At 48.0% G+C, this 8,266-nt stretch overlaps 1 protein-coding gene across 2 annotated transcripts in view; it reads right to left on the reverse strand.

Annotated features, from left to right (window-relative positions):
• DICER1 (dicer 1, ribonuclease III) overlaps window positions 1-7,526 on the reverse strand; it is a 76,622-nt gene extending 69,096 nt beyond the window's left edge. For both annotated transcript variants that reach the window (XM_029071108.2, XM_029071117.2), the window contains exon 1: window positions 7,359-7,526. The gene's annotated coding sequence lies outside the window, so the exon portion shown is untranslated. The remainder of the gene's footprint in view (window positions 1-7,358) is intronic.
• Window positions 7,527-8,266: the final 740 nt, after the last annotated feature.

Here is an 8,266-nt window from a genome sequence, read left to right on the forward strand (position 1 = left end):
ATTCTGTAATTATTATTATTATCACAAGCTGATCAGGTTGGTCCCAGTCCACGACCACGTCTCAGGCTTAATTCCCTTTTTGCAGGTGAGATAACTGAGGTCTAAGGTCACACAGCAGACAAATGGGAGAGCCAGGACAGAAGCCAAGTCCTTCTGACTCCTTCCTTCTTTCCTTACTTCCCTCTCTCCCTCTGACTGCCGGAAGCCCTCCGGAGCCTCCTGCTGAGCATTCTTTCAGCTCGGGACACTGCATGGTCGAGTTGTTTGGCCTGTATTTTTGAGATCCGCAATGAAACGGTCGCTCCCCTAACAACCCTGTTCCGCAGCCTCCAGGGAACCGGTTTCCCCAGTACATAAGCTCTGGCCACCTTCTAGGACCACGGCTAAAACCCTCCAAGTCCAAAATCTGTAATCAACAATGTGTTGAGCATTGCGGATTTTACTTTTCAACTACGTCATTCAGATTCTTTCTGAAAGGTTCCAAAAAATTTGCTCGCCTATAGTTTAAAGCAAGAGACATGTTCCCCGGCTTTTTGGGGATCGTTTATTGGCTACGAGTTCTGGGTTCCATCTTGTAAGCTTCTTTGGGGCCCTGAGCGTGTCTACCAGCTCTATTATTGTATTGTACTCTCCTATGCACGTAGTACAGTGCTAGGTACACTGAGAACGCTCAGTAAATACCAGTTATTGACCTGACTGATTCCAGAAAGACCATCAGCCCTTTCCTTTCTCCCAGAACCTCTCCCTAAATTCCTACACCACACCATAGTCCCCTCTCCCATCTCTAGTCCTTGCTAGCTCTCTCTCGATCAAATCAATCGATACTACTTATTGAGAACTCAAGCTGTTGTTTCTAGTCCTGTCAACTCCCTCCTAACCTGCAGAGGTTCTTGAGTGCCCATATCAAGAGACTACTACTCAAATTCACCAAGAATCAAATGACCCAGTCCAGGGTAGGGAGAATTCACCAGTTTACTTTGTCAGAATAAAAATGTTTTAATCTTCCAGAGAACTCAAAGCATTTCCCTCACTTACATTCAACATCCCTGGGGGAGGCATGGTAGGAACAGTAAGAATGAGAAGCAGCCTGGCATAATAGAGCACATGCCTTAGAGTCAGAAGGACCTGGGTTCTAATCTCTGCTCTGCCATGTGTCTGCTGGGTGACCCTGGGCAAGTCACTTGCCTTTGCTGGGCCTCAGTTACTTCATCTGTAAAGTGGGAATTAAGACTGTGAACCCCATGGGAGACATGGACTGTGTCCACACTGACTAGCTTGTGTCCTCTAGACTGTAAGCTTGTTTTGGGAGGGAATATGCATTGCACTTTCCCAGGTGCTTAGTACAGTGTGCTCTAACATAGGAAGCGCTCAATAAATGATTCATCAATCTGCCCTACCGCTTAGAGTACAGTGCCTGACACACGGGAGCCCAATGTTGGCTAGGGATTGACTCTATTTGTTGCCGAATTGTAATATCCAAGTGCTCTGCACACAGTAAGTGCTCAATACATACGATTGATTGAATTCATTAAATACCTTTATGACTTACTTTTTACATAACTGTAATTATAGCTGGACCTAAACTTTTTGTGGGCAGGGAACATGTCTACCAACCCTGTTATATTGTATTCTTCCAAGAGCTTAGTACAGTGTCTGCACCCAGTAAGCACTCAATAAATGACTGGTTAATACAGTTGATCTGACATACATCACAAAAACCTGCGGGGATGAGCAAACGTAAATTCCACCATCATCACTGTTACCTAATGAACTTCCCATACGGCAGAAGGACTGTGTCCAGCTTGATTAATTTGGATCTTCCCTAGCACTCAAAACAGTGCTTGACCAAAGGTAAGTGCATAACAGATACAATAATAATCATAAAGCACCTCAAAAAAAAAAAACTCTTTTAGACATGCAAGAGATCATTCTTCACACACCTCCCCCGTCCCCCGCAAACTTAGTATTAGTTGAGGAGCTAATCTCAAGAACTCTTCCTGCCACAACAAGCTGTGCAAATAAAGTTAGAAGAATGGGCCAAGCTCCAAGTTAAGATATTTTAGTTCTAGATATCTTCAAGCTGTCAAGTTGACAGTGCTAATATTACTCTTAAAAGACGGTTCAAAGGTAATTTTCTCATCTCAATAATTACAGATAATGATTACAACGATTTCTATATTGCTTAAGTCATTTGTAATTAACAGAAGCACATGCTTACCGATCGTTACCGCAAGTGTGGTAGCCATTTTGAATTCAGCCCTAGAATTAATTGTACTCAACAAACAAAGGTTTCCCTGTGTTCTCGAAGCTTTCAGTTCAGACAATAGCGGTAATGGGGAAAAAAGATCTCACTTCATAAAAATGTTTGCCTTTGTCTCTCCCCAACCCCTTTCGTTTCAAGAATGGTGGAGCTCTTAGATACAACGGAGAAATTCTGAAGAATTAGGTCTGAATTCTTAAGTCCAGAATGCTACTACAAGTTTTATGCTCACTGTCAGGACAAACCACGCACGCCTCAAAAACCAGGCTCCAGCTGGCCCCAGGCTGCCGCTCTCTACACAGGCTAAAGGAAGGATTTGAGGTTTCTCCTCTGCTACAACTGGAGCTGCCATTTTAGTATATTGGGAGGTTCCCCCTCCCCACCTTGTGAATGGACTGAGTGAAAAGCTGCACTCCAAAAACACGACTGTAAGCTCCTTGAGGGTGGATATTCTACCAACTCTACTCTATTCTCCCAAGCGCTTAGTACAGTGCTCTGCGCTGGAAACCTCAGTAACTGCCTATGGCCTCAGGGAGAGAGCATAGGCCTGGGAGTCAGGGGGTTCTAATCCCGGCTCTGCCCCTTGTCTGCTATGTGTGATGTTGGGCAAGTCACTTCAGTTCTCTGTGGCTCGGTCAACTCATCTATAAAATGAGGGCTCAATAACTGTTCTCCCTCCTACTCAGTCTGTGAGCCTCACATGAGACATGCTGTGTGACTTTGGGCAAGTCACTTTACTTCTCTGTGCCTCAGCTTCCTCATCTGTAAAATGGGGATTAAAACTGTGAACCCCACGTGGGACAACCTGATCACCTTGTATTCCCCAGGGTTTAGAACAGTGCTTTGCAGATAGTAAGCGCTTAACAAATACCACCATTATCACGTTGTCCAACCTTACTAGCTTGTATCTCCCAGTGGTTACCTATCAACCTCCGTAACAGGCAAAAACTCCTCACTATTGGCTACAGAGCTCTCCACCACCTTGTCCCCACCTCACCTCCCTTCTCTCCTTCACACCGTACACTCCGCTCCTCTGCCGTTAATCTCCTCACTGTCCCCCATTTGCGCCTATCCCGCCGTCGACCCCTGGCCCACGTCCTTCCTCTGGTCTGGAATGCCCTTCCTCCTCAAATCTGCTGAACAATCACAATTCCCTACCTTCAAAGCCCTACTGAAGGCTCACTTCCTCCAGGAGGCCTTCCTAGACCAAGGACCCCTTTTCCTCTGCTCCTCCTCCCCTCACCATCGTCCCAACTCGCTCCCTTTGCTCTACCCTTCCTCCCCACTCCATAGCACTTGCGTATATATGAACATATCTACAATTCTATTTATTTATATTAATGCCTGTTTACTTGTTTCGATGTGTATTTGTTTAGATCTACAATTCTATTTATTTATATTGATGCTATTAATGCCTGTTTACTTGTTTTGATGTCTATTTCCCCCCTTCTAGACTGTAAGTCTGTTGTGGGCAGGGATTGTCTCTTGCTGAATTGTACTTTCTAAGCGCTCAGTACAGTGCTCTGCACAGACTAAGCACTGAATAAATACGATTGAATGAATGAATATCCCACGGCTTAGTACAGTGCCTGGCACATACGCAGTGTTGAACAAATACCTTTTCTATTTTTTTAATAAAAGGCAGCAATCAATATCATTGATTGATGGATAGCAACCCCCTCTCCACTGCATAGCCCTTTCACCACATAACCAGTCTCCTTACCCATGCACTAGTTCAGCACGCTAGCATCAACCTTCCAAGTGAATGGCGAATTATAAAACAGTTATCTGGGTTCTCCTGGTTAAAAGAAAACCCACTTCAGTAGTGTAGACAGGAGTCTCCTCTGAAAAGGCATTTTTCTCTTCCTCCACAAGTTAAGAGGAAGGGTCACTGGAAAGAGAAGGTGTAAAAGGAGAGAAACAGCATGGGAAGCAGAGTGGCCAAAGGTTAGAGCTAGGGCCTGGGATTCAGAAGGACTTGGGTTCTAATCCTGGTCTCCGCCGCTTATCTGCTGGGTGACCCTGGACAAGTCACTTCACTTCTCCGCGCCTCAGTTACCTCATCTATAAAATGGGGAATAAGACTGTGAGCCTCGCATGGGGACATGGACTACGTCCAACCTGATTACCTTGTATCTACCCCAGCGCTTTGCATGCTACCTGGCACATAGTAAATGCTGAAATACCACCTGAAAACAAAACAAAGACCACAGTCTTCAGACGAAAAACTTTTTAAATATCAATTAGGGACAGGCATTTTAACTTAGGAAAAGGATGCCCATTCTTTCAGGATCTTAGACCCTAAATGATAAAGATATGGATGCTTTAGGAAGCCTCAAGGCAGAGTTCAATAGGTGTCATAATAAAAAGTTGCAGTACCCACACCCACTAAATACTGCGTAAGTCAACTGCTTACTACATTCTGCTAACACTTCAAGGCCAATTATGTTCACTCACTGAATGCTGGAGTGCAAAATAAACCACCTCTCATCAGGAATTTCTAACGAAAGAACTTTGCTTTGCCTTTACCATCTCCCAGGATGGAAGGGGCACAGAAAGAAGAGTCGGTTCTTCAGTAACACCCTGCTTTCAGTAGGTGAAACAGCAGGACCTGGAAATCCTCCTCCGAAAACGTGCAACTGTCTGGATACAATGTGTCAGAAGAAACAGGTGTGTGCAGGTACACGGTATTGAGACAGGGGAATTTAACACGAATTCTCCTTAATGAGACATTCTGCAAGAACCCAACTCCCACGTTAGAGGAGAACTGACTATGAATAAGATATTCAGAAGGCAATTCTAAGCTGGAAGCCCTATCCTTTCAACATTTGGTTTTCCATTTTCCCAACTATAAATCTGGTATGACCATCGTTAGAAAGAAAAAAAAGATATATATATATATATAAAACTACTTATGAATTCTATAAAATCAGTGGAAGTCTATGTCTGCTATATTTCTTTTCATTTAATGAGATAAAAATGTTTTATAAGCACAGTGCCACGGTGTACAAAAATGGGAATGCTCCCCAGTGTATCATCAAAATGACAAAAAAAATATTTCCCATACACATTTTATATTGTCAAATGATTTCATCTTTGACATCACTCCTTCCCAACATTAACGCTGTGTCATATGTTCAGCACATGCACCTTTCACTGAAATGAACTGGAATCGCACATGAGTGAGGTCTGAGGTTCAGATTATTTTCTCTTTGTTAGGTGACTGTCACCCACAGCTGCTTTCATTTTTAAGCGAGGAAAGGGTAGGCCGCGGGCAGTTTTGCTCTTCATCGAGTTTCAAATCAGCCATTTCGGTCTGACTGTCCTTATTTTTCCATTTATCCTCCTTTTCGGGCCCTAAAAGTTGGCAAAGAAACTTCGACGCATTTTTAAATTGCCATTTTCGAAGAGCACGATAAGCCCTAGTCAACTGAAATCTTACGGAAAAACAGAGGCTGTCCAAAAGGAGAAATTCTTCCCCCGACAGACTTGCTGCGACAACCGCAAGTGCATATTTTTAAGGTTTACTACCAATGACGGGCATGTATACATCACCTCTAGAAAAAAAAAAAGGAGCTAGCCGGCAACACACGCCTTAAAGTGCAGGGTGAGAAGATAAATCAGAGGTCAACAAATCAAACGATTTCGCCCAACAGCGCCGTAACCTGATCCGCTTTGGGGGGGTTGTGTGGTTTTTTTTTTTTTGTAAGCTCTGAAAAGAAGAACTGAGCTGCCCACATGTTTCGGAAGATAAGCATCCATTCCAAAGGAGCCCGGGGAACGCTCTCTCCTTTCGAATCGCCATGCACAAAAAAAACTGGAAAGGAGGCGAGGAGACAAAAAGGGCCTCGGCGCCCCTGCCAGCCAACACCCGCTCGACAAGCCTTTCCCCCCCAATAAAAGGGATCCCCTGCAGTATTACTATTAATAATAACAACAAGCTTTTAGTATTACTAATAATAAGTGCTTACAGTGTGACGCTGTTCTACGCTTTGGCCCGGTTCGCCTGCAAGAGGCCCTTCTTTTCGGGCCCGAGTTTTCAATCTCTCATTTCTGCCATCATTCAACGGTGTTTATGGCGTGCAGAGCACTGTACTAAGCGCTTGGAAGGGACAGTTCGGCAACAGATAGGGACGATCCCGCCCCAACAAGGGGCTCCCAAGCTAAGCCAGTCCTGTTAAGGATGGCGGGGCTGCGGGCTGGAAGGGGAATGGGGAATGGGGAGGGAAGGGATAATAATGAGGTTGGTATTAGACTGTGAGCCCGTCAATGGGCAGGGACTCTCTCTGTTGCCGATATGTCCATTCCAAGCGCTTAGTACAGTGCTCTGCACACATAGTAAGCGCTCAATAAATACTACTGAATGAATGGTATCTGTGGGATCCGGGGGGGGGGGGTGCTCCGTTTCTTTTCCCGCCATCTTCACCCCCCGGGTTTCGACGCTTTGATGGAGGCCTTCCTCCATCCAGCAGTAATAGTGTTTTATTTTCAATAGTATTTGCTGAGCGCTTACCATGTGCACAGCACTGTGCTAAGCGCTTGCAATGGACAATTGGGGCAACCGATAGAGACCAACAGATAACGGGCTCAGGGTCTAATCGTATTTATTGAGCGTTTACTCTGGGCAAGAAGGGCAGCCACCATCCCTGACTTGGGTGGGGGTGGAGGCGCTCGGGAGAAGGCTTTGAATTCATTCCGTGGTAATTTATTATGTGCAGAGCACTGTACTAAGCGCTTGGGATGGGAAATCGGCAACAGATAGACAGTCCCGGTGCATTGATGGGCTTACAGTGTCATCGGGGGGCTTAGAGTCTAGTAGTTGGCACAGAGTAGGTGCTTGATGGATGGTATGGTATGGTAGGTAGGTAGGTCCTTGATGGTAGGACGAGGCTCAAAGGCGTGCGGGGCCCGGGTGGAGGGGAAGGACCGGACCGCCCTCCACCCCGCGGCCTAGTCGCGGCCTGAGCCTCGGCCTTTCCTGCGGCCGCGCCCCCGGCCCGAGGCGCGGGAGGCGGGCGGGGGATCTACGCGAGGTCGGGGTCGGCCCGGTGGGACCAGGCCCGAGGGGGGCGTCCGCGGGAGAGCGGCGCGGCCTTACCTGCAGGACGCGGCGCCGCCGGGCTTTCGGGAAGCATGGGCGTCCCCCGCTCAGAGCCCCGGCCTCATGGTGCCGCTCCCCATCGCCGCCATTTCCTCGCTGGCCTCCTCCTCCTCGCTGTCAGGTTACTCCATTCACCTGGGCCCGGGACCGCCAGCGCCTGCGGCCCTCTCCCCCCCCCACCCCCCAACCCCGCCCGCCCCTCGGTGCTGCGGAGATGGCGTAGCGCAGCGCCCCCGCTCCGGCCCCGGCCGACGGCGGTAGCGCAAAGCGGCTTGGAGAATCGCGCTCCGCCCGCCCTCTCCGCCGGCCCCGCCCCTCCCCTCTCACGCCGCGTTGAGAGCGAGCCTGCCATTGGCGGGCTGAGAGGTTAAACGGGCCCCGCCAGCCAATCAGGGGCGGCGAGACAGCGGCCCGGCGAAGGCGAAGGAGCGATGGGCTTCCCGGCCTTCTGGGCCTTTCTCCTCTGTTTTCCCACGCCTCCTTTCTTCCCCGCCTCTCCTCCTAGCAGGAAGGGTGGGCCACGGCCGCCTTATTTTCCTTCCCCTTTATGGACTGCCTAGCCCGGCGGGGCCTCCCCCTCCTTCCAGGCTTGCTGGGTTTTCTGACCTTTTGTTCCCTCTGATGCTTGCCATCCTCTCCTAAGGCCAACTAGGCCCATAAAGCTCCCCCTCTTCCTCCCTTTCACCTTCAGAAACAGCAAGGGCTGGGAATCAGAGGAGGAGGGAGGAGGGAAGTCACTTCACTTTTTTTTTTTTTTTATGGTATGGTTTAAACTCACATTTTGCTCCAGGCCCGATACGATGCTCTGGGGTAGATAGAGGCAGCGTGGGAAGCGGCAGGGCAAAATGGAGAGAGTCAGAAGGTGTCCAACCTGCTTATCTTGTGTCTCCCCCAGTGCTTAGAAC

The sequence above is a fragment of the Ornithorhynchus anatinus genome, chromosome 1, assembly GCF_004115215.2.
Source record: "Ornithorhynchus anatinus isolate Pmale09 chromosome 1, mOrnAna1.pri.v4, whole genome shotgun sequence".
NCBI classification, from domain to species: domain Eukaryota; kingdom Metazoa; phylum Chordata; class Mammalia; order Monotremata; family Ornithorhynchidae; genus Ornithorhynchus; species Ornithorhynchus anatinus.